The sequence below is a fragment of the Sarcophilus harrisii genome, chromosome 1 (genome assembly GCF_902635505.1).
Source record: "Sarcophilus harrisii chromosome 1, mSarHar1.11, whole genome shotgun sequence".
NCBI lineage: Eukaryota > Metazoa > Chordata > Mammalia > Dasyuromorphia > Dasyuridae > Sarcophilus > Sarcophilus harrisii.
In genome coordinates, this window is record NC_045426.1 from 503,851,210 (window position 1) to 503,878,565 (window position 27,356).

Genomic DNA, 27,356 nt, shown 5'->3' on the forward strand with positions numbered 1-27,356 from the left:
TGTTCTGCATTTTTTAATTTACTTAAGTGCGTAGAAAATTTTGTTCCAGGCGCCTCATTTTTATTCTATATATTACTTTGTTTTTTAGGTGCATTCCAAGTAAGCAACAGATCATGGGATTTTGTTTTCTCATCCAATCTGTCATTCCCTTTTTGTTTAATTATATTATTTGGTCCATTTGCATTTAAAGTTATGGAAGGTAAAGTTATATTTTCTTCCTCTGGCCTCTATTACAGTTTATTATTGCTATTGTTCCTATTACTCATAAAGACAAGACTGTCTCCAATTATTTTCACATAATCAACTGTAAGGTAATTCTATTATCACAGGCTCTCTTCTCCTCACTATCATACTCTACCCTTCCTTATTTGTTATCCCTTTCTCTAGTTTTGGAGTTTTGGTTAATTTATTGAGTCTTTTTTTCTTTCTTCCTTTTATCTGGTTTATTTAATCCTGACTCTATTTTTCTCCCAGTTACATAGTTCAATAAAATTTGGCTTCTTCTCTTCAAACTGCTTTTCAATTTCTTTAATAGAAATTTTTTAGTTTAGTTTTTTTTAAGCTCTTTTCTTTTTTTTTCCTGGGGCAATTGAGATTAAGTGACTTGCCCAGGGAGGTCAAATTTGAACTCAGGTTCTCCTGACTTCAAGAGTGGTGCTCTATCCACTACACCAAGTAGCCCTGTCTTTCCTTAAAAAGGATATACTTCTCCTTCTCAACATTAAATTGCTTTTATTTCCATCTATTGTGTTGTTTTGTTTCAAGTTTTGTGGTCCTTATACTTATTTCAAGGCATCTAAATAGTGCAATGGCTAGAATTCTGGGCTTAGAGTCAGAAAAACCCATCTTTCTAAGTTCAAATCTGGTCTCTCAGACACTTACTAGGTGTGTGATACTGAGCAAGTCATTTCATCCTATTTGCTTCAATTTCCTCATCTGGAAAACGAACTAAAGAAGGAAATAGTCACTCCAGTGTGATTTTGCCAAGAAAACCCCAGCAGGTCACAAGGAATAAAACCTAACTGAAAAATGACTGAACAACTAAATTTATTTATTTCTTCTTTAACCTCTTCATTATTATTATATATCATTATTATATATTATATATAATACATATTGTTACATTATATATGTTATATATTATTATTCCTTGTGGAATTGAAGCTTCTTAGATATCTATTTTGAGTTCTCTCTTCTAAACTGTTTCTATGCTATTTCTTTTTTGATCTTTCCCCGAGCCCCTTCCCCTTTTTTTCTGCTTTAATCCTAATTTGATTTCTATAGGAGATAAAGAGGATAGAAATATTGCCCTATAGTAGAAATTTTCCAGTGCCCATAGTTCATTACTACCTCCAGACCTTCTCATAGCCATTTTTCTCCATTTGCCATAAAGTCCATGCCCTCCTACCATTCTGGATTGCTCCCAGAATTTCTGACTCCCTTTTAAGGCAGGATGCTATCTATAGAGGCACAATACTATTTTAGATATGGTTGTCTCTGAGCATCAAATGCCTGCATATGTAATATTATATCCATTAAGACACTTAGCTCTCACTATAAAGTGTCTCTCTCCCCCACCCTGAGAATATCCTTTAGTGGGTCTTCCTCTCACTACTGAATCAATTTCATGCTTTCCTCAATCTTCCTCTTTGCTACTTCACCCATTCTTCCAAAACCTTTTCTTCCTCCTGAGAGACTTAAAGGAATTACTTCCCCTTAAAGTTTAAAAGTGACTTGATTAATGGATATCATACATTACCCTCTATCTTCTTCCTTCCGTCTCTCATTTTGTAAGCCCTCTCTTTATGCAGTTTAATCCCACAAAAACAATAACAATAACAAATTATTGATTCATTTGTAGACTGAGTATCCTAAGGTTTGGTCCATGGAGTTTCAGGTCTGTTCTTCAAATTCTATTTAAATTCCACTTTCATTCTTATAATCTTGTGTATTTTAAAAAATAAATATTGTCATATTCTTCTATTCTTTTGGTATTGTCATTTAATTCCATATGTGTTGTTCTTTATTTCTCCCCTTTTATTTCTAGAATAATTTATTTCATTATTTGTGACTTCCTTGTTTGCTGTATTTGTTTACCTTTCTTGTGTTTCTATTATCTAGAGCAAAAGAAATAATCTGCTCACATTTGGGTTTTCTGGAGAAATGTTAGAATTATTTATATTTTATTGTTTAGACTCAAGTTTTCAGGGTATGTCACTTTGTGAATGCCTTTGCTCTTCAAAAAAGAAAAACATCCTATGATTTCAGAGAGGCCAGGAGAGACTTACATGAATTGATGCTGAGTGAAATGAGTAGAACCAGAAGAACATTGTACACACAAACAGCAAGATTAGGTAATTGTCAATTCTATTGTACAGGCTCTTTTCACCAGCAAGGTGACTCAAGCTAGTTCCAATGATCTTGTGATGGAGAGAGTTATCTGCATCCAAAGAGAGGACTGTGGAAACAGAGTGTGAATCACAACAAAGTATTTTCACTTTTGTTGTTTTTGTTTGCTTGTATTTTGTTTTCTTCCTCATTTTTTTCCTTTTTTGATCTGATTTTTCTTGTGCAACATGATAAATGTGGAAATATGTATAGAAGAATTGCACATGTTTAATATATATTCAATTACTTGTCTCTAGGGAAAGAGATGGGGGAAAAGAGGGAGAAAAAAATTTGAACACAAGGTTTTGCAAGAGTGAATGCTGAAAATTATCTGTGCATATGTTTTGAAACTAAAAAAAAGTTTAATTAAAAAAAGATTTTTTAAAAAGCAAAGAAAAATATCCTATTCCCTTCTGACTATTCTTTGATGGGTACAGAACTTCTGTTTACTTGCAGACTTTGCTGTTTGTCATTTGAATTGTTAAATTTAAGCCATATATGTTCTGCAGTTTGCAACACAGGATTTTTTTTAAAGGCAATATATGCACTTGCAACCTGCATTTTGTTTTCTATGTTCAGAAGTTTGTATACTTTTCTTGTATTATTTCTTGCATTCTGGTATTCTGGGGGTTTGATTCATAATTTTCTTCTGTGAGACCTATGTTTATTAAATTGCATCCACATATCCTATCTCCAAGATCCACGTTTTTCTTGTCACAGAGCTCATGTTTTCTTTTAACATTGCTGCATTTTGTTTTCCTTCTTCTAGATTGTCCTTCACTTCTATGCATTTGTATTACCAACCAATCAGTTGTTTTCTTTTGTTTCCTTGAGGAGACTTGCCACTTTGGGTTCATGTTTTTCTATTGTGCCAGTTTTTTGTGCTCTGCAGGGTGTACATTCTGTTTTTACAATTCTTATTTTCTCTTAAACCATTCAGGAAGACCCTGCTGGGGTTTTATGCTTTCTTAGGAATCCACAGGATCTTCTGCATCATCAGATATTGATTCATTTTAAATTGTTTTACAATTGAGAAATGTTTGGATATGTTGATGTATTAGAGGCCACTTCTCCTCCTATTATCAATATAATTCCTTCTTGAATTATCTGCTTGTGTTTGAGATTTTTTTTTCTTTTCTGACTTCTTTTTCTTTTCTTCCCATCCTCAGTCTAACCAATGGGAAAGGCAAGAAAAACAAAATTTATTACAAATATGACATCAGACAAAACAAATTTCTGCATTAACTATATTTTGAGGAGGAAAGAGAAAAGTAGTCTTCAGTCTGCATTCTAGCTCCGTTAATGTTCTATTTGGAGGTGGATAACATATTTCATCATTAGTCTTTTAGATTTGTGATGAGTATTTGTGTTGATTAGAGTTGCTAAGTTTTTCACAGTTGAATATATTTACAAAAGTATAGTTCCTGTTTAAATTATCCTCTTGATTCTACTCATTTCAGTCCATACACGTCTTTCTAGGTTTTTCTAAAATCATCTCCATAATTTCTTACATCACAATAGGATTCCATCACATTCATATATCAACACTTGTTCAGCCATTCCCCAAATGTTGACCATCTAAATTTCCAATTTTTCCCACCATATAAAGAGATTGTCCCTAGTATAGGCTAGTAGCAGTATTTCTGGGTTAAAGAGTTCAAACAGTTTAATAGCTTTTTTGGAAATAGTTCCAAATTGTTTTCCACAATAGTTGGGCTAGTTTACAGCATCATCAACATTACATTATTCTACCCATTTTCTCAAAATGTCATTTTCCTTGTCTGTCATCTTAGCTAGTCTGATGGGTTCAAGGTGGTACCTCAGAGTTGACTTAATTTGCATTTCTCTAATTATTAGTGATTTAGAGCATTTTATATGACTATTTTTATTATTATTATAGCTTTTTGTTTACAAAACATACACATGGATAATTTTTCAACATTGTCCCTTGCAAAACCTTTTGTTCCAACTTTTCCCCTCCATTCCCTCACACCCTCCCCTAGATGGCAAGTAGTCCAATACATGTTAAATATGTTAAAGTACACGTTACATCCAGTATTACATGACTATTGATAGTTTTGAGTTTTTCCTCTGAAAATTGCCTGTTTGTATTCACTAAGCATTTATATTTTTTAATCTAATGTTTTATTTCTCCCCAGTTACACATAAAACAATCTTAACATGCTTTTTTCAAATTTTGAATTCTAAGTTCTCTCCCTTTTCCCTTGCCATTCCCTCTCTCATTGAGAAGGCAAACATTTTGACATAGGTTATATATGTGACTAGGAGAAAGCAAATAATTTGACATAGGATATACATGTGACAGAGAAACATGATTGAGATTTTTAGCTGAGATTTCTCCCTTCTGAAATTTCTGGTAAGTTCAGACTTTTTCTTTTATATTCCCCTTTCCTTTCTTTTCTTACTCCTTCCCTTTTGGTGATGGACTTTTACATTTTCCCTTATTACTCTACCATTGCTAGAAAAATTACCCCGTATGACAAAGAAATTTTTTTAAAAGAAGAAGAAAACTGCAAAAGAAATCAACAAAAATCTGATGTTATTTATATAAACTCCACATCTTTGGACCATTATCTCTGCAAAAGGAACTTGGGTAAGAGGAAGTATCTTCTGGTATCTCTTCTTTAGGGGGCAAATTTGGTTACCATAATTTCACAATTTGAATTGTTTTATGAATTTTTTTTTCACTTATGGCCCTTTAGCCATATATCTAAGTGGTGCTAAGCTAGAGAGCTAGGCTTGTCCTGACCTAATCCAGTATGTTCTCAGACATACATGCTAGCTGTATGACTCTGGGCAAGCCCCTTTGTCTCAGTTTCCTCATCTGAAAAATGAGCTGGAAAAGTAAATGGCAAACCATTCCAATGATTTTCCCAAGAAAACCCCAATTGGGGTCATGAACAGCAATGACTACATATTTAAACTGGTTTCCTGGTTCTGCTTAATTTACTTTGTATCAATTCATATAAGACTTTCTGTGCTTTATTATATATTTATCATACTCATGGTTTCTTATAGAACAAAATTAAAATTCTATTACCTTCATGTTCCATAATTTGTTTAACTATTCCCCAATTGAGATAAAATGTATAATGTTTTAATGTATTCTCACATTTATATGATTTGCTTGTTAATAAGGATCCAAATTTTAAAAGAAAAATAGTAATAATTTGGTGCATGTCCTTTTGGCTCAAATCTAATCTCATTATTCTCATTTAAGAAGTATAAACACAGAAGATGACAAAGGATATGAGATAGTGTTGACACATTGTGATGGACATGTCCACTACATGCTCAGTTGCTTTTTTTTTTTCCTTTTTTCCAGCTGTCTTCACAATTGATTGTGTCTAATCTATTGGCCCCACTGGTCCAAATAACCTACTAACTGTAACATCTTATAAAAGGAAAACTGAACAATTATAAGTAGCTCCATGCATATGTAAATAATACAGTAAAACTTTTGTGTAACCACAACAAAGTATTCTCTGTTAATACTTTCTATTTTTCTATTTCTATTACCACATCTTTATTACAGACAGATTTGGGCTTTCCTAATACCAAGCTTCTTCCCCAAAGCACTTTACTCCTCCTTTCTCTCCCACTAGTCCCAGGGATAATTAATTCTCTACCCAGCTGTTCACAGGTACAGGTTCAGAAATCCTCCTTTCTCTGTCCTGTCCTGTGCCCTGTGTCCCAACAAGCACCTAAGAATCAGATTTAGAATTCCCTTTGCTCTAGAATTTATTGCCACATGTGCAAACGCTATTTATTTCTTCCTTGAATATCTCAGCTCTTTATAACTACTGACTACTCAAATATCAGGCCTCTTTCCCCCAAATCTTGTTCAAAAATAGTATTTCAGATCCCACTCCCACTCACGAGTTAAATTTGTGCTTCTTGTACCTAGGATCTTCTGTATGTGCATCCTTTTTTGCCATCGTGGGATGAGATACAGGAGGAAGTGATGGTAAACATGAGTTTATTCAAATCCTTGGGTACCAGATCTACAGGGCACTAGGTGGTTCAGTGGGGCCATTGTTAGAAGAAGACCTGATATATTATATTTTGTAAGAAATGACCAGCAGGATGATTTCAGAGAGGCCTGGAGAGACTTAAATAAACTAATGCTGAGTGAAATGAGCAGAATCAAGAGATCATTGTACACGGCAACAACAAGATTATATGATGATCAATTCTGATGGATGTGGCTCTTTCCAATAATGAGATGATTCAGACCAATTCCAATCATCTTGTGATGAAGAGAGCCATCTACACCCATAGAGTGGATGGGTGTAGGAACTGAGTATGTTCTTATGGGAACTGAGTATGGATCACAACATAGCATTGTCACTCTTTCTTGCATTTTATTTTCTTTTTCAGTTTTTTTCTCCTTTTTGATCCGATTTTTTTGTGCAGCAAGATAACTGTATAACTGTGTGTGTGTGTGTGTGTGTGTGTGTGTGTGTGTATTGGATTTAACATATATTTTAACATATTTAACATGTATTGGACTACCTGACATCTAGGGGAGGGAGTGGGGGGAAGAAGGGAAAAATTTGGAACAGAAGGTTTTGCAAGGGTCAATGTTGAAAAATTTCCCATGCCTATGTTTTGTAAATGAAAAGCTTTAATAATATTTTTAAAAATAAAAGAGAAGACCTGAGTCCAAATATAATCTCAGACACTTATTAGTTGTGTGAAGTCGCTTCTCCCTATTTGCCTCAGTTTCCCCATCTGTGCAATGAGCTGGTGAAGAAAATGGCATACCAGTCAGTATCTTCACCAAGAAAACACCAAATAGGGCCATAAAGAATCAGAAATTAATGACTAAACAACACTCTAGATCTACAGGTTCTTACTGATCTATTAGCCCTTCTTTCCTAGAATTTTAGAAAGCTCAAACTGACTATCAGTTTGCTATCACCACAGGACACTGAGGAAGGAGGGAAACAAGTATTTATTAAGCTCTTAACATGTTCCAGGCACTGTGCTAAGTGCTTTACAGATATTTCATTTGTTCTGGACAACAACTTGGGAAGATAGGTGCTGTTATTATCCTGATTTCGCAGTTGAGAAAATTGGGGCAGAGAACATCCAGTTTCAAGGCTGTCATGGACTTGTCCCACACTGGGAAATTCACTTTCACCAACCTCAATTTCTGCCTCCAGGGTAATGTTAGGTAAGCACTTAAGGGATTAGGAATTCGTTTACTCTGCTGTTAATTCCTCAGGATTTTACTTTAAGGTTTTTGATTTTTTTTTTTCTTGAAGGAGAAAGTTTTGCCTACAATTCTTATTTTGGAGACTTTTGAGATATCATGAGAATTGGAGAAAATGTCTAGTACTCCATCTTTTTGGCCATGTATTCCAGAAGTCCCAAATTTTTTCTATGAGATAGGTAGCATTTTGATGATGAAATTTAGAAAAATAAGACTAAAAATGAAAACTCCAGACCAATATCACTGATTATTGACTTTAAAAATCTTTCAACTAAATATTGGCAAACAGAATGCACCAATGTACAGAAAAATCACCATGGCCAGATAAGATTTATTCCAAAAATGAAAAAATAGTTCAAAAATAGGAAAATAATCAATATAATAATTAAAATGCTACATTTATAACAATAGACATAATCAATAGATTCTTGACAAAAATTCCTACTTTGATGTCTTTGGGTTCTTGGAGGCTATACTATAGGGATAAAAGTTACAGAAAATCTGCAATTAGAAATGCATTGCTTTGATTGCCTTTATTGCCAAAGATATACCCCATACTGCCTTCTTTTTGCCTAAATGCTCTAACTTTCCTAAAACTATGTTAAATGTTGTTATTCAGTCACATCTGACTGTTTAACTACAGTTGATGTTTTCTTGGCAAAGATACCGGAGTGGTTTGCCATTTCTTTCTCCAGCTCATTTTCCAGATGGGGAAACTTGCTTAGAGACTGATCTTCATCACATGCAACTGGATAAACACTGGAACAAGTGGCTGGGTGGACCTCAACAATGACAGCAAATTCAGAGGTCTGTATGTAGAATGGCATTTGAACATGAGGACTGAGTCCCAGAAAGTTACATCGATATGCCTCCTCATACTGGTTACTATAAGGGATAATTCGGACACAACCTACAGGCAACATGGTCCGAAGAACATCAAAAGCTGATTGGACAAGATCCATGTCTTGCCCCTTCCAGATGACCTGGTTTCCCATTAGCACGTGCCATGCCAACATACGAAAAGAAGATGCACCTAAGACCTGTCTCATGTGTCGAAGGGACTTGAAGATGGACAGCTTTCGAGGTAGCCAGCTGCCACAATCTGACAACAGGGAGGGAGTGGTTGGGCATTTGGCTAGCTCTCTCCCATCTGTGACCTCAGGCACTGAAAGAGTCCTTTCCTCCTCTTCGCCTTCAGAGTTGTCCCAGCCTTCTGATTCTTCCTCTAAGTCAGCAAGTTTTTCCATTTGAACCAACGTGTCCTCTGTGGGTGCTCCCTCTAGAAGTTTCTCGGTCAGTCTACTGCCACAAGCTTTCAAAAAAAAAAAGCTTTCACAGCTGGCAAATTTCAGCTAGTAAAAATTTGAACTCAGATCTTGTTGACTTCAGACATAGTGTTCTATTCACTGAACCATCTAGCTGTCCCCTATTTAACTATGTTAAATACAATTAATAAAAATGAATATTGCTTTTTGATGGGAATACCTTTATTGTTTCTCTACTGCAGGTAATGTTAGTTATTATATTCTAAAATAGAAAAAAAAATATTTGTATCTCTACTTTTTCAATAGTTTTCATTTAAAGAGATGTTATATACTACTTGTTCTGATGGCCTAAGTATTGGAAGTTGTTACACAGAAGTAATACTGTTTGATAATCTGATTCTGATATGATGAAACATAAAACAGGGAAGTGTAGACCCACAAACCTATTTGCTATTGGGATGAAAAAGATCTAGTTCAAGGTCAAGAGGGATTTCTTGTAGATAGTGAGATTCACTATAGTTCCCTGTTTGAGGATGGTATTGTACTGATTGCACCAAGCTCTGAAACATTGCAGAGCCATCTGCAAAAGAGCTTTATTCATTTAAAGGACCTTGGTCTGGTCATCTATACAGGAAATAGTGTCCAGATTCCAACATGGGTTTGTATGGATACCCTATAGAGCTTGTTTAATAATATGGCTGCCTGGGACACACAGTGTACTTAAAAGTATTTTATTTTTCTAATTACACATAAAGATATTTTTCAACATTTATTTTTAAAGATTTTGAGTTCTAAATTTTTCTCCCTCCTTTCCTTTCCTCCTTCCTCCCTAAGACAGCTGGCAATCTGATACAGGATATATGTGTACAACCATTTTAAACAAGTTTCCATATCAGTTATGTTGTGAAAGAAAAAATCAGGACAAAAGAGGAAAACCACAAAAAAGAACAAAAGGAGTAAAAATAATATGTTTCAATCTGCATTGTTTCCATAATTCTTCCTCTGAATGTGGATGGAATTTTCCATCACAAGTCTATTGGAATTGTATTGGATCACTACATTTCTGAGAAGAGCTAAGTCCATTATATTTGAACATCCCACAATGTACTGTTACTGTGTACAATGTTCTGGTTCTGCTCATTTTATCCAGCATCATGAAACACACAGTATAAGTGGACTATGAGGCTGGGCCAAGGGTTAAATAAGAGGAAGAAAACAGGAGTATTTTCAGGATATTAAAAAGCTCTTTTACTGACTTCAATCTTCATATGAATGAAATTAAAGATCCATGTTTAATACTAACACATTACTGCTACTGCTATATGTGAAGAGATGCAAAATACTATCTCAGAAGAACTATAGATGAGTAGCACAAAGAGGATAATGAAAAGGTTCATGGCCACAAAAATAGCTAATAAGTAACCCCAAAAAAGAGGAATAAGAGACCTCAACAAGGAATAAAATGACAAGAAGTGAAAATATGGTATTAGTAAGAAATGATAGTCAGCAGTCTAATGGTACCCTTCTGATATTGGGAGAAAATAAGGAATGCCTTTAGTAAGGTGTACTCTGCATTAAGAACTTTCAGGAAAGCATGATCAAGAAATGCACAAGATGGGTTGTTATGGTTGGATTACAATCTGGACTATTGAGAGAAATTATAAATCTCAGATTTGAGTATTTGAATAACAGAGTTTTTTTAAATAACTATTTACAAATAATTATATATTATGTATTATAGTGATTACAGTGGGTCCCAGATCATATTAGCTGACCAGAACTAAAATAGTCCAAATGTACAAGCTATTGGCCAAGTTTGGATAGGATGTGAGTGAGAGAAAACTGCCAGGCTCTTCCAGTACCATAGAGAGCTCCATAGAGTTGTAGAAGAGATTATGGCAGCAACCTCATATTATATAAAATGAATGACAGAGACCAGGTGGAAACAGAATCAGCTAGCACCTGACTCACGAAGCATGAGACCAACCTCCAGGCACATTTGCATAGAATCTAGAGTGGAAAAGTTCCCTTTACTATTCTGAAAAAGAAAAAAGAAAAATGACTTCTAATAATAATAATTCTATTTTTTTATTTTTCCGTATCTGTTCTGATTAGATGTTCTTGCTAATTCTGTGTTCCAGTTAGCCTAGTTTTCTATTAGAATGATACTAACTGAATAGCTTGACCTGAGTTAACTTTAGAAGTTTTTAGTCTTTGACTTAGTAGGACCATAATGAGTTGAAACATGCTATTTACCATAGAAGTATGGATCCAAATCCACAAAGCATTTGTATTATCTGGCATATGAGCAATATGTCAATATTTTCCAAGTTAATTTATAGATGTATTACTTTACCCATCAAAATATCAGTAACAATTCAAAGAATAAATGAAACTGAGAAAAAATAAATGATGAGAAATCATTTGCCACATTTCAAATTTTATTTCTATTTATATATATGTGATATATATAAATATATATTATATATTTATAAAGTACTAATGATTAAAAGAAACTGTTACCATACTAAGAGAGAAAAATAACTTAATTGAACAGAATAGATGAACAGAACATCAAAAATAAATAATTTTGAGACCAAGCTTTGGTAAAATGAAGATGAAAAAACATTAGGAAATGTCATTATGAGGTAAATGTTTTCAAGAAATTATATGGTAATATAGTTAAAATCAGTTTTCATTCACCTTTCACACTATAAATTTCAACTGCATCTGAAACCAACATTTTAAAATATCATAAATATTCAAAGAAAATATATTTTTCTTAATTATGAAAAGAAAAATGTATATCCTGGAAAGAAAATGGATTCAATTATATGAAAGGAGATTTTACACAACAAAATGCAATATTTCACAAAGAAGCAGAGTAGAAATATTTCATGATATATATCTCATTAAAAAATCTGGCACTTTGAATATACTTGGCACAGAAACACATCTATAAGAACAATGCTCAATTTTTAATGAGTAGCCAAATAACAGGGATTTTCAAAAGAGAAAAAACAAATTACCAATAACTATTTGAAAAAATATTCAAACACTCTACTCAGAAAAAAACTGAGCTGATACCTTATATCTATTAAATTGGCAGAAAACATTAAAATTATAAATTTAATGTTTACATAGTTGTTGAGAAACAAACTCATTAGTGTGATTATAAATTGGTACAAACATTTTGAGAGGCAATTTGGTGACATAAAGAAAAAGTAACAAAATCAATCATATGCTTTAACCCAAAGATCCTGGTGCTAATAGTATAAGTAAATGAAAAGGGAAAAAAATAAAAATAAAAAAAGACAGTTTTACAAAAATTCTATAGCTGCTTTATTTGGAATGGTGCAAAACTGGACAAACTACATGTTCATTGAGTAGGGAATAAAATATATTGCCACTATGAGGAAAAATTAAAATATGAATAATATAATGAAATATTGAAGAACATAAAATAATGGAAAGAGAAGAAAGTAGAATAGTAGACTAGCTTATATCGATTAATGATATACAATAACAAACAACAAAACTAAGTTGATGTGAAAATGTTTATAAGGGGACAAATTTGGGAAAGTATTTAAATTAAAATTATTATTTTGTTAAAGTTTATAATTTTGTTACAGTATACATGACTTTATTTGAAATTATATTGCCTACTAAAATTATAATTAAGTTCATAATGAAATATAATTTTTAAAAGATAGGTCATAGATATTTCTACTTATGACAAGGCCCATGTATATTGAGGATCCACAAGTTGCAAAAGGCTAATGTTTCTCCAACTTATGGAATGGGAATGTTGTAATATGGTCTGAAGAGAGGCAGGATTGACATCTCTAGATTCTTTACTCCCCACCTTCCTCCAAGGGAGATTTTAATTTCTAACATAAGGCAAAGAAATCATTCTGCTCTCCTCAGAGAGTGGGTACCAGGCTATAGAATTATTTCAATATGTTTTCTTAAATATTGTGAGATTAGGGAATATGGTGGAGTCTGAGTTAGCTTCTGATCTCTATCACTCATTATTGAGAGAAAGCAGACCTCAAAGTCTATATCCAAGGTCTATATCCCACAAATGCCAGTTCCAAAGAAATATACTTATCGAAATCATAGCAAAACAGAAATCATAAGAGGATTATATACTCGACAAAACAGAAGGAAGGAGTTCTCCCATTGGGAGTGAGGTAAAACAGCTGAACGAAGTCAGAGGGTCCTGCAACTCATTCAAGGGGAAATTCCCCACAATTTCTAGTGCAGCACGTTGGAGACAGGTACATGATGGAGACTTCTGGCTTCTCTCATGGTTTTCCCAGATTCTTTTCCTTCAGTAAACAGAAGTGAGATTCGCCTCTTCCATTTTCCTTCTCGAAGCTGTAAGACAAAAGCACCCAAATGGATTTAGTACTTGAAGAGACCTTAAGAAGTCTTAAGAAGGCTAGAGTTTTCCCACTGTTGCCAACACCACGGGTTGCCAACTTATACAGGATGGGACATCATCTCTGCTGATTAAGAGAGAGTCTCATACCAGTAAGTAAGGGGAGAGGAGTTACATACATATAGTATAGACAATTCATACATTATCCCTATTTGTGTATATATTCATTTCATTTGTATTTCTCATACTATTATCTTGACTTTTTTTTTAATTTGTCCCTGAAAATTGAAATAGATTGTTTTTGGAAAGCTTGATTTTTTTTCTTTTACATAGTATTTTTTCCAATTACATGGAAAAACAATTTTTAATAATCATTTTAGATAAAATTTGGAGTTCCAAATTTCTGCTTTCCCTCCTCATTAACATGGTCAGAAATCTGAAATATACATTTGAAATTATATAAAACATTTTTCCATATTAGTAATGTTGTAAAAGAAAAAACGGAACAAAAGGGAAAAATACCACCTCCCAAAAAGTCAAAATAGTATGCTTTTATTGGCAATCAGACTCCATCATATCTTTCTCTGGATATGGATAGCATTTTCTATCATAAGTCCTTTGAAATTGTCTTAAATCATTGTATTACTGAGAAGAGTCAAGTCAATCATAGTTGATCACAGTATAGTGTCCAAGATTATTGATTTTTGTTTTGAATTTCAGCTTTCCGTACTAGCTGCAATTTAGTTTAGATGGCATCTTGGCAGGCTCCAAGGCAGTTATAAGCCTGACACTATAATGGCCATGTAGTTATTGAAGGGCTGGCACTCAGTGATGGGCAAAAGTCTCCACCATGGATTGCTGATTTGAGTGAGGAGCACAATTAAAAGCAAATTTTCATATATCAGGCAGATTTCAGGAAAACCTGTACAGATTTACATGAACTGATGCAAAATGAAGTACACAGTAACAGCAATATTGAATGAATCCCCACAATTTAATTCATCAAGGAGTTCTTCTATTTGGGGAGATTTGTTGTGATAGATAGATAGATACCTGTAATTTAGTTTGGCTCAGACATATACCAGCTAGATGATCTTTTTGTTCCAGCTAAAGCATAAAGACTCTATAATTCAATAGCACTGATATTATAACTACTGCGACTGCTATTGCTACCATTTCTTCAGTTAAGTGTTCCAATTCTTTTGGAATAAGCCAGCCCAGCCCAACATAAGTTTGGGAATAATAAATATATTATCGGCTCTTTCATTAGCCACAACCATGGCTAGAAGGCACAAAAAAATTTCCTCAAGATACCAGAAAGACTTCTGGCATTAGTTCTCCCTCCAAGATATTTTGGAGCAATTGAATTAATTCCATTCATTTCTTCAGTCAGTCAATAAACATTTTCTAAGTACCTAGTATATGCCAGACACTGTGCTAAGTTTTAGAAATACAAAGAAAAGCAAAAGATAGTCTTTGCCCTCAAAGGGGCAAAGGGAAATCTACTAAGGAAAGGTAACACATTAAAGGAAGCTGAAAGGCTCTCCATTCTCCACTCAGAGGGAGGGCAGAGTGTACTGCCAAGGTATGAGTTCCAAGTTTCCTAGGACATGACAGACAAGTTCAGAGAAGTGTATTTCTGTAACACCAGAAATATCAATGGGAGAAGGTACAAAGATGATAATCATCATTTTGCTGCAAGGGGAAAGAAAGATCCATTAAGATTATCTGTACTGCCCCAATTTTTATTAGTATATAATATTCATAAATAATAATAAATACTAATGTAATACTAATAAATATATCATCTCTATGAATTATTTCTTGCCCCCATTTCTTGGTAAACCACAAAAGATTGCAGAAATGTCATTATTCTCATGTAATATTTGTAGATCAACTTTGAAATGCAGAGATGTCTTGGGTTTTTACCCCTGAAGTATATGAGTTTTTCTTTTCTTTCATCTTCATTTATATATATATATATATATATATATATATATATATATGTATTTATATATATGCTTATATTTGCACATATATTTAAATGGAACACCATTTGTCATGATGTTAGTCAATAAACATTTATTAATTGACTACTATGTGCCAGACACTGGGCCACATAATGTGTTGGTCCCTGAAAGAATCTATATTGCCATTTACTCATCTTGTAGAAAAGCAAGTTTTCTTTTTGCATGTTCCACTTTCATACACCTTCCTACTGCACCGTGTTTGTCAAACAACCCAGCTGTACATTCACTATAAAGTAAACTGTGAAACAGTGTTTATTATGATATGATGTGAAAATCTTGACATGTTTGGTAAATTGCAAATGGAATCTTTTCACATCTGTGATTATTTTACTAGGTGCTAGGTGCCTTATCCACATTTAATAGCTGCCAAACCTCTGCATTAGACGTTAGCTAGAAGTCAAGGTTTTAGTATCTTTCAAGAATCACATTGCAGCTCTGTGAAAAGCAGCAAAAATTAGTGAACCATCAGAAGAGAGATATTTCTTAAACTTTGTGAGGAAGTACAACAAAAAAATATCCTTTTGCCACTCTTAGTTATCTTTGAAAGCAATGGGAAATTTGGTAATTTCCCCCCGAAATTATCAGTGTTTGGGAGAGGTATTTAGAAGGATTTAGAGTCAGGAAAGCTTAGGATCCAAATTCAACTTCCAATATTTAGTAGCTGTGTGTGACTATGGGTGAGTCCCTTAAAGCTCTCTCAAACTTAGTTTTCTCATCTGTAATACGGGAATAATAGCAACTGTAGAATTTATCTTGGGGTTGGAAGAGGCATATCTATATCTATATCTATCTATATCTATATCTATTATATCTATCTATCTATATATGGAAGGTTTAGGTCTGAATGTTGCCACACTGTGCTAATCAGAGTCCCCACCCATTATCTCTGGATCACTTCCAAGGTCGTTATCCTGGAACTATCAGACCACCTGGGGCTCTGGAAAGGGAAAGTTCTCTGTGTATTCATATGTATGTATGTACATATACATATAGATACATAGTCAAATATATGTGTATTTTATGTAAATACAATACAAACTTTAAATGTGATATAAATGTCAGCTATTATTTCAGCTTTTGGAAAGCTAGTCTCATAACTTATTTGTATTGAGAATATAATCTTTGTCTCCTTTTGCCTGCTGAATGTTTTTCTATCATAATCCCGATCTCCTTCCTCTAACCCATATCTATGTCTTTCTACTCTTGCTATAGCCTTCCATAATGCTAAGTGATATAACTAAATGCGACCTCTTCAGTACAGGGAATTTCTTTATTAAACTGTTTAATTATCTTCTTATTTTCATCCTTTCACATAACAGCACTTGTGTATCCTCACTAGGGTAAGTAACTCTATTGATATTGAAACTGTTTGCTCCTAATAATAGAGTATAATAGACATGCTTGAACATGTCTTTTATTAGCTTTTTAAAAAAATATATTTTATTTTAAACAAACACAAAAAATAGAACAATTCCATACATAACAGAACATACACACACAAAAAAAGGATTCTCTAGGAAACCAGAAATCTCTATTTAAATTTTAAAATATATAATAAATTCTCTATGTTATTTTCAAGATTGTTCTCCTTGAAAAGGTGAAGGAAATAATGTCTGATAACATTAAATAATGATTAAGATACCTAGATAGAATGAAATGAGATATTAGGTAGGGGGCATTAGATCATTTGAGTTGGCCTCTGAAAGGCCTCAAGCAGAAATTTGGATATTGAATACCTAATATGCTATAAAAGGTATTAAATGTTAAGACAAATCAATTTCTTCACCAAGAAAATACTTTTTTTAATAATAATAGCTTATTTTTCAAAATACATGCAAAGATAGTTTTCAACATTAATCTGTACAAAAACCTGTGTTCCAAAATTTTCTCCCTCCCTTTCTCCCTTCCTCCTCCCCTAAAAAGCAAGTGACCCAATAAAATGCATTTGGAGAAAATGCTTTTTATCCTTTGAGATGAGCACTTTGTAAGTCACAAAGTCCTATAAATGAGTTCTGTTATCATTGTTTGTTAAATCCTTAAGTGTAGGGACTATTCAGGGTTTTGGCTTTGAATTCTTATGATTTTATGCATAGTAAGTGCTTTATTTTCCCAGACCAATTCCAAATAGTAGAAAGGGAATGGAATAGCAAAAAATAAAAACAAAGACAATTTTAACCAAAGCATTTTTAAAGGATAAATGTTTAAGATGAAGGATGGATTGTAATCGTAAAAATCAGAACCATTCTTTAGAACTACATTGTATAATGTTTATGCTTAGATATTTTAATAAAGGACTCTATTTTCTTTTAATCTTAAAAAAAATAAATCACACATTTGCAATTTTTCCCTCTTTGTCAGAATAAACACTGGACTTTAGGTCACATAACTACAAACTTAATCAAATCATAGAAAAAATACCTAGGAAAAAATAAATTCTTGTATGTAGGCCTTTGCTGGCCTTTGTTAATGGAAATTGTAGAATTTTGAAATTATTTTAATGAATGTGTGACCCTATCAGTGTAAGTATCTTCCAGCAGTACAAATCCCAACTTACCCACATCTTCTCATCCTGTATAATTCCTGATTACATCCTCCCATAAACTCTTCAGAGAGACCAATGTGCTGGAGATCCTTGTTGAGTCTCATGTTTATGAACACTAATTCAGTCCTAGAGCTTCCCATCTTTTTTTTCCTCACCTCTTTTCTGTTTAGATGTACAGTCCTAACTGTCTTATTATTTGTGTTTTCAAAATAATAAGTAGCTGTTAGATAACATTGTGGACTAGGAGTGAGGAAAACCTGAGTTCAAATGCTACCTCAGATGCTTAGTTGTGTAAATCACTTAACCTATTTCAGCCTCAGTTTCTCAGGAACAATATTGGGATGATGGGTATAATAATACCAACTATTGTTGTTATGAGGATCAAATGCAACAGTATATGTGGAGCATTTGGCAAAGTTTAAAGCTCTATACAAATGCTAGCTGTTGGTATTATTGACAAATTGCAAATTACAATAACGTAATAGTCACAGCTCAGTTTCATATAATGCTTTGTGGTTTAGAAGACCAGAGGGAGGGAGGAGGGAAGGAAGAAAGGAGAGAAGGAAGGAGAGGAAAGGAAGGAAAGGAAGGAAGGAAGGAAAAAAGGAAGGAAGGAAGGAAGGAAGGAAGGAAGGGGAAGGAAGGAAGGAAGGAAGGAAGGAAGGAAGGAAGGGAAGGAAGGGAAGGAAAGAAGGAAGGAAGGAAAGAAGGAAGGGAAGGAAAGAAGGAAGGAAGGAAAGGAGGGAGGGAAGGAGGGAGGGAGGAAGGAAGGAAGGAAGGAGGGAGGGAGGGAGGGAGGGAAGGGAGGAGGAAAGGAAAGAGGAAGGGAAGAAAGAAAAGGAAGGAAGGAAGGAAGAAAAGAAGGAAAGGAAGGAAGGAAGAAAGGAAGGAAAGGAAGGGAAAGGAAGGAAAGGAAGGAAGGAAGGAGGGAAGAAAAGAGGGAAGGAAAGAGGGAAGGAACGAGGGAAGGAAAAAGGAAAGGAGGGAAGGAATATCGAGTCATCTAAAAATACATAGAATATCAACAAATTATTTAAAAATACACAGAATAAAATAGAAAGAAGTCCTGAAGTTTTCACAAACAAATAGAAAAGTATTGGTTCTACCATGTTAAATTTAATACATACTTTTTATTTTCAATAATAGCTTTTTATTTTCAAAATACATGCAAAGATAGTTTTAACACTGACCCCTGAAAAACTTTGTATTCCAATTTTTTTCTCCCTCCCTTCCCCCATCTCCCTCCCCTAGATAGCAAGTAATCCAATATATGTTAAATATGTGCAATTCTTTTATACATATTTCCACATTTATTGTGCCACACAAGAAAAATCAGATCAAAAAGGAAAAAATGAGAAAGAAAAAAATCAAGCAAACAACAACGAAAGGTGAAAATGCTATGTAGTGGTCCACACTCCGTTCCCACAGTCCTCTCTCTGGGTGCAGATGGCTCTTATCATCACAAGATCATTGGAATTGGCCTGAATCATCTCATTGTTAAGAAAAACCACACCCATCAGAGTTGATCATTGTATAATCTTGCTGTTGCTGTGTATAATGATCTCCTGGTCCTGATCATTTCACTCAGCATCAGTTCATGTAAGTCTTTCCAGGCCTCTCTGAAATCATCCTGCTGCTCATTTCTTACAGAACAATAATATTATATAACATTCATATACTATAACTTATTCAGCCATTCCCCAATTGATGGGCATCCACTCAGTTTCCAGTTTCCGGCCACTACAAAGAGGGCTGCCACAAACATTCTTGCACATGCGGGTCCCTTTCCCTTTTTTATGATCTCTTTGGGATATAAGCCCAGTAGAGACACTGCTGGATCAAAGGGGATGCACAGTTTGATAACTTTTTGAGCATAGTTCCAAATCGCTCTCCAGAATAGTTGGATTCGATCATAATTCCAACAACAATGTATCAATGTCCCAGTTTTCCCACATCCCTCCAACATTTATCTTTGTCTTTTGCTGTTATTTTAGCCAATCTGAGAGATATGAGATGGTATCTCAGAGTTGTCTTAATTTCATTTCTCTAATCAATAATGATTTAAACCACTTTTTCAAATGACTAGAAATGGCTTAAATGTCTTCATCTGAAAATTGTCTGTTCGTGTTCTTTGACCATTTATCAATTGGAGAATGGCTTGTGTTCTTAATATATACTTTTTAAAAAACTAAACTGTACTTAATAAATTCATATTTTCTTAAAAAAAACTCTAAAAGTTTGATCTAGTTGATATTTCCCTATGTGATTTCTAAACTCTTTGCATATATAATCCATGTCTATTTAATGTTGATATTTTCCCCAGTGCTATGCATACGATAGGTACTTACTAAATAAATGCATATTGAATGAATGAAAACTGTAATCCTTAAAATTATAATCTTTATTACATGCTCCTCTTCCAAACCATTTTTATACAAAAGATTAGAAAATGAAGCCTCTTCAATTTGGGCTTTCTTTTTCTTCCTTTTCTTTTCTTTCTTCCTTCCTTCCTTTCTTTCTTCTCTTTCTCTTTTTCTTCCTTTCTTTCATTCTTTTTTTTTTCTTTCTCTCTCTTTGTCTCTTCCTTTCTTTCTTTCCTTTCTGTCTCTCTGTCTTATCTCTCTCTCTTTCTCACTGTGAGGAAGGTTAGCATTTAGCATTTTGGCATAAAGCCCAGTTTTACAGATGACCCCCATTTAATGCAGCAGGCTTTGCAATGTGCTGCTGCCTGTCCATTACAGTTTGAGGCTGATTTAAAACAACAGCTTGAGACTGTTGTACATTACCATGATCGATTGGCTAAAAAAATAGGCCCTAGAATTAGAAAGCTGTGACTGTTTCTAAAATAGCAATGGTGAAAGGGCTTCTCTTCCTGCCTTCTTTCTGTAAATGATAAAGGGCCCCCCGGTTTAGGGAGCACACTCTCTTTTTCTTAAGAGCTAATAAATAAAATGAAGTGTACATCAGATGGCCCACTTGTTAAACAGTGAATGAGGAAGGAAACCAAGCCAGAGATAATGAAGAAACATAAGAGGGGGGTAAATGGATGGGACTGGAGTCCAGGGCTGGCTCCTGGGGCTTCTGGGGAGCATTTTCTGGAAGCCAAAAACTAGATGCCTGGGTTGGGGAATCTTTGAAGCAAGAGAGGCTGCAGACTACAGATTTTTCATTAGACTAAGAGCAGAGCAGGTGCTGCTCTCAATTTTCAACAACTTCTCTGCTTCTCCCTTCCCAACAGCTGAAGTAGCGTCTCCTCTAACTCAAGGCCGCTTTTATCTCCCAAGTGCTCCGGGTGGGTCAGAGGAGCAGGTGAGATTCGGTTTGCCAAGGACTGAGTCAGAACCCAGAATTGGCCTCCCGCTCACCCGCAAGACAGATTCTGAACCAAGTAGGAGCCAGTTCTAACTTTAGCAGAAACTAACGGCTGAAAAATAGCCATCACCAAAGTCCAACAAGTCTGGGGAGCAGCCCAATGATTTCTAAAAATTTTCGGCTTTAATTTGCAGTCTAAAGTTAGGCCTGGGAATTTGCTGGAGATTTCACATAGTGCCTTTAAGGTCTTATTCCTACAATTAAATTTATCTCTTTGTCAATACTTTTGGTAGCAAAGTCTAAGTGTAGCTGTTATTTTGCTTACTGTATATTTTTAAAAGGATTTATTTTACTATTTTTAACAGAATATATAGGGCAGTTATGTGGTATAGTGAATGGAGCACTGTTTGCTCAGTTCTGGCTTCAGACACTTATTAGCTGGGCAAGCCTATTTATATCAGTTCCCACATCTGTAAAATGGGCTGCAGTAGGAAATGGCAAACCACTCCAGTATCTCTGCCAACAAAATCCCAAACATAGATGCGAGAGTTGGGTGCAACTAAAATGACTCAACAACAGAGAACACATTTCTTTGTTATCCTCTAACAAACTAATTGTTATTTGCATTACAGATTTCTGCTATTGGAGATCATTAATCAGTGACATCGTATTAGTCATTTCATTCATACATGCATGCAGGCATTCAACATATATGTTTTCAATGACTATTATAAGGAAAAATGTCAGAATTTCAAATTACATAGCTAAGCTCAATGGAAAATTTAATGAAGTAGCTGGATGATAGTTGTGGAAATATGTGTAGAAGAATTGCACATGTTTAACATATATTGGATTACTTGCCATCTAGGGCAGCAGATGGGGGAAAGGGAGGGAGAAAAAAAATGGAACATAAGGTTTTGCAGGAGTGAATGTTAAAAATTATCTATACATGTATTTTGAAAATAAGCTTTATAAATAAAATTAATAATTTTAAATGAAATAGCTGAGAATAAGGTTAAAACATTACTTAATAGATTTTTTTATATAAACACATGGTTAAAACATAAATTTATATGAATATATAAATATGACTTAATGCAAATACAAAAATTTGTTGATTGCTTGAGCTCCAAACAAAAGCACTTTTTAAACCAATGACTGTCTCGCTTAAGAAAACATGGAAAGAATGGTATAGATAAAACTGACCTCAGAAACAAAGAACATCTAAAGTGGGGTTTTGGAGGGGGGAACAAAGCAAGCAAATAAAAGACAATGGGAGTAAAATAGGAAGTGAGACTGAGTTTAAATAAAGAAGGATGTCAGAGGAGGGGAAGACTTTGATCTACCAAAAAATGTTTTGGATTGTAGGTTCTGTTTTGTTTTAAGCCAAGAGAAAAATATGATGTGCATAAAACAGAAAGTGGAGGGGGAAATGACATCAGCTTACAATTTCATTTTACTTTGTCCTTCCTCCCTGACTTAGTTAATGTATTCACCCAATATGAAGTGTTAATATGATAACAAGGTATCAGTGTCAGGTAATACCTTCACAAAATGTAAATACTCTTCTATGATTGAGTTAGAAGGGGCAATGCCATATACTGGGCTGAAAATTGACCAAGGTCTTGGAGGCTTTCAGTAGCTAATTCTGCCAGCAAATTGAGGCAGTTCTGGCAGAATTTAGGAATTAAAGAACCACTAACAGAGAGAGAATTTCTTCCCATCCCTCCCTATTTCTCCATCAATTAGGATGCTGAAAGCCAAAAGCAGATTTATTTAACCAGAAAGAAACAACCTATCCAATACTGAAAGAATATGTTCAAGTGAGTCTGAAGCACGCTTGAGGGAACAGGGACATATTCTTGATAAACAAAGATCCCTTTTTGGGAACCCCACACCTCTTTGAGAATTTTCTCAGCTTATTTATTTTTAAGCTACCCTGCTTATCCTAGTAAAGGTTGAGTCTTGACCTCCATTTAAAATGGGGTCCATTGATGAAATTTTAATGTTGTGTGGAATTTTTACAGAAGATTGTTTTCATACTTGAAGGTGAAGGGGTGACTTAAGCTGATCCAGTTAATCCTTCTTGGGAAAACCCCAAGTGTTCTGGAAGCTTTGTAGGGACCAGACTTTCCCTCCAAAGAGAGAAAGTTTGCATTTCTTGTCACTTTTTTCTTCCTTGTCTTTGAATTGAATAAAGTCTTGTAGGGGCAGCTACTTACTAGGCCTGGAGTCAAGAAGACTTAAATCCAGTCTCAGAAATAGCTGTATGATCCTGGACAAGTCATTTCACTCTAGTTGCCTCAGTTTTCCTTATCTGTAAAATAAACTCTAGAAGGAAAAGCATTTCAATATCTTTGCCAAGAAACCTCCTAATGGGGTCAGAAAAACTTTGAAATGACTGAACTACAACAAAAGCCTTTATAAACACCAACAGGTGGTAACCTACAAGAATTTTATAAAATGCTTAAATTATAAAATGTTAAAATTATATTAACACTATTTGAAAATGAGTTTAATCCCCAAGCCAATTAGCTATGAAAAACCTATATCTCTGTAAAAGAAGGTAGATTTCTGAATACTGTGAACTGTAATACATGAATTCTGCCAAAAATCTTCCCAGTTGATTTGCTCTGGACAACAAATGTTTAACCGGAGAAGGTAATGGTAAGAAATTTGGACTTTGCAAAAGACATATGGCAATATAAAGTGAACAAAAGGCTCTTTCTCTTGGTTTACAGCTATAATAGTGACTTTGTCTAACCCTGGGAAGTAAAATTATTATTAACAATTTAAACAAAACAGGTGATTATAGTGATTAGAGGCACAGATGAACTCCTTTATCTAAAACTTATCTAAGACCTACCATGAGTCTCCAGGCTTCAAGGATTCTTAACCTAGAATCAATAGACGGATTGGGGGGGGAGGTGTCTGTGAACTTAGAAAGGAAAAAAAGGATTTTCATTTTCACTGACCTCTAGCTAAAATTTAGAATTTCTTCCAATTATTAAAAAAATATTTGGAGAACAGGTCTACAGGTTTTACCAGATTCACAAAGGAGTCCATGACATAAAAAAAATTATAAAAACTCTGGAAATGTGTTTCATTAGTGATGCCAGAAGATTCCCCAACAATCTTGTTTTTGCAAGGTCATTAAAGAGCTGCCTTTGCTGCCCTATTCAACAAAGCATTTTTTACACCACACTATGCCTCTCCATGTCCTGGTGAACCTTGACCCTCTGCAGACTGTATCTCCCTATCTCTCCAGGGTCAGTTGATAAAGCCACAGGATAGAATCACACAGACAATGTGATAATAAGATGTAAGTCCCAAGTGGTCCCTTTCATAAAATGAGACCACTTCTCTCTAATTGTGTCAGAAATATTATTGCATAGGTGAGGCTGAAAACTGACTGTGTTCCTTAGGTGATGTTGTTCTTAAAGGAGTAGGCCACTGAAGAACCAAAGCCCTGAAAACAAGCTGATTTGGGGGCAATGTAGGATGGTATTTGTCTCTCTGCTTTTCTTTCTCTCACCCTAACAGCAGTACTACTTGAAAAAGCTTCCCTTATTGCCTGGAAAGTCAGGTATATAACAGAATTTTCTTCCCCTTAAGAGAATTTAGGGTATCTAGGTTCTCTGAAAATGGCTGCAATCATCATTGACAGTATAGGAGATGGCCCCCTATATCCCAGTTCCATTTTAGCCACTAATGGTCAAATTAGCTTTTACCACAAACATTTTCTTTAAAAGTTTTAATAATACACAAGTCCCCTTTCTTCCACGCTACCTCATTCTCTGGGGAAGGAAAGGGAATTAAATTTAAACAGAGCTAGGTTCCAACAGTGGTCTTATAGTTGGGGTTTACCTCTTATCCAGTGACAAGAATGTAATGAAAGTGTAATTGGAAAATATTTGATAAACTAAATACAAATATAATACAACGTAAGTAATGTTAATTTGTGATTTTCTAAGTAAATACTTGACACCACTGCTCTAGAACACAGTCCTAGTTCCAAGTCCAAAACATACATTGAGATCAAGTCTTTGCTGAGCTGCTGCAACATCCTGCTGCAATCTCAATCCAAAGTCATCATCACTAATGCCCAGGTCAGCTCCTGAACCTGAAACTGAGCATAGAAGGACACCCTGAGATTCATTTCTCAGAGCTAGGGAAAAAGAGAAAGAACAGAGGAAGAAAGTCCTTCCCTGCTCTCCAGTTCAGTTTATGGCACCCAGGCAATGAAATCTTGGGCAAGTCACTCAGACTCTGTTCCTCAACTGTTAAATGGGGATAATAATAATAATACATGTCACAGGGTTGTTGTGAGTCTCGAAGGACATAATATTTGCAAAAGCACTAAAATACAATGCTTGCCTCATAGTAGGGACTCTATAAATATGGCTTATTCCCTTTCCTAATGGGTAAAAACAACACACACACACAAAAGGAACTGAAAGGTCAAGGAGGATCCTAAGGGTGTCTATTTGGGGTGAAGGGTTAAATAAGGAGGAAGGGGAAGAGAGACACAGAATGAGTGATTGAGTGGAACCTGGTATGATGGTAATTGGCACAATTTCTTCCTCAAATAGAGTTTCTGGGAATTAATTCTTCAAACGAGAGGAGACTATAAAATGTTTCCATTCACAAAAGTCAGTAAAAAAGAGTTTGAGGTTACTGTCTCTATTGTTGGCAGGACAAACCCAATTTTCAGACAAAGATACAAAAATATTGTATAATGACATTGGATTTCTAGTTAAAAGGTCTGGGTTCAGACTTATTAGTTTTGTGATCCTGGGCAGGTCATTTTTAACATTCCTACCTTTTGTTTTCCTCATCTACAAAATAATCATCATACTATATCATTCACTTAATGATATTGTTTTAAGGAAAATAGTTAAATTATATATACTTTTTAAGGAAAAACCTTAAAAGTTCTATATAAATGTTACCATTATTGATCCATAAAATGTTGAATCATTTCAGTTGTATCCAAATCTTCATGACCTCATTTGGTAAAGATACTGGAGTATTTTACTGTTTCCTTCTCCAGCTCATTTTATAGATGAGGAAACTGAGGCAAATTAAGGTCAGGTAAGTTGACTTGTCTAGGGTCATCCAACTAGTAAGTGTCTAAGGTCAGATTTGAACTCAGGAAGAGGAGGCTTTCTGACTTCAGACTTGGTGCTCTATCCACTGACCCACCTCATTGCTCAGGATAAACTTAGAGGTGGTCCTGAACCTGACTCCCCCAAAAACTTTGTTTCATTTGAAGTGAATTTAGTACGGGATCAACTGCTAATTGAAAACTGTGAGATATTCAGTTAAATTAAAGATTGCTCCTACGTTCCTACACATAATCAATATTCCATTCTGTACACTTGAAAAATGTGTTATCACAATTGCTTTTTGGGGGGAAAGGGGGGAAGGTGCTAAAGAGTAAGGAGAAAAATGTAACAACTTTAAAAGAATCCCTCTCTAGAAAAAAAAAGTCACACTTTCACACAGATGCCTCTTTTCTTCAAGGAAGTCATCTGTATCCCACGTTCTAACACCTCACACTATATAGGTTTACATGGACCAGGTCTGATCTTAAGTATTGCCCAAAATAGATAATTTACCCCTTTGGCCTATTATGGCCCTACTCAGAGGTTATTCTGGGAAAATCTCTGAATATAGTAGTTCCTGTCTAGGTTTCTGCCATTATAAGCAAAAGGAGAATGGCAGAACCAAGATGATGGAGAGACATAAGAAAGTTGCTTAAAGTTCTCCCTGGTTTCCCTGGGAATCAACATTAAATTAAGTCTCTAAATAGATTCTGGAGTAACAAAACTCATAAAAAGAGTGAAAGAATTTTCCAACCCAAGAGACTTAGAAGGGGTAAGATCTGTCTTCCTTGTGCAAAAGGGAAACACAGTCCAGCACAGGAATTGTCTGGACAAACCAAGGGGCGGCCCTTAGCCACAGCACAGATTATCAAATGAGATCCCTCGATCATTGTACAGCAGGCTGTGGCACAGCAACCAGCTATGAGGCCTCCAGCCCCAGCTTAGCAGGCAATCTGCTGGGCCTGGAACCCAGCATACAACAGGTTGGACTAGGCAGACCACCTCAGCACAGTTGGCAAGCTGGGCTGCATCTTGGGCCCAGGAGCAGAAAGCAAGTTACCAGGCCCCTGGCCCCTGTAAAGAAATTT

The 27,356-nt window shown here is 34.9% G+C and overlaps 1 pseudogene; it reads right to left on the minus strand.

Annotated features, from left to right (window-relative positions):
* Positions 1–8,068: 8,068 nt before the first annotated feature.
* The window catches only part of LOC116420632, a 32,120-nt pseudogene continuing 12,832 nt past the window's right edge, over positions 8,069–27,356 (minus strand).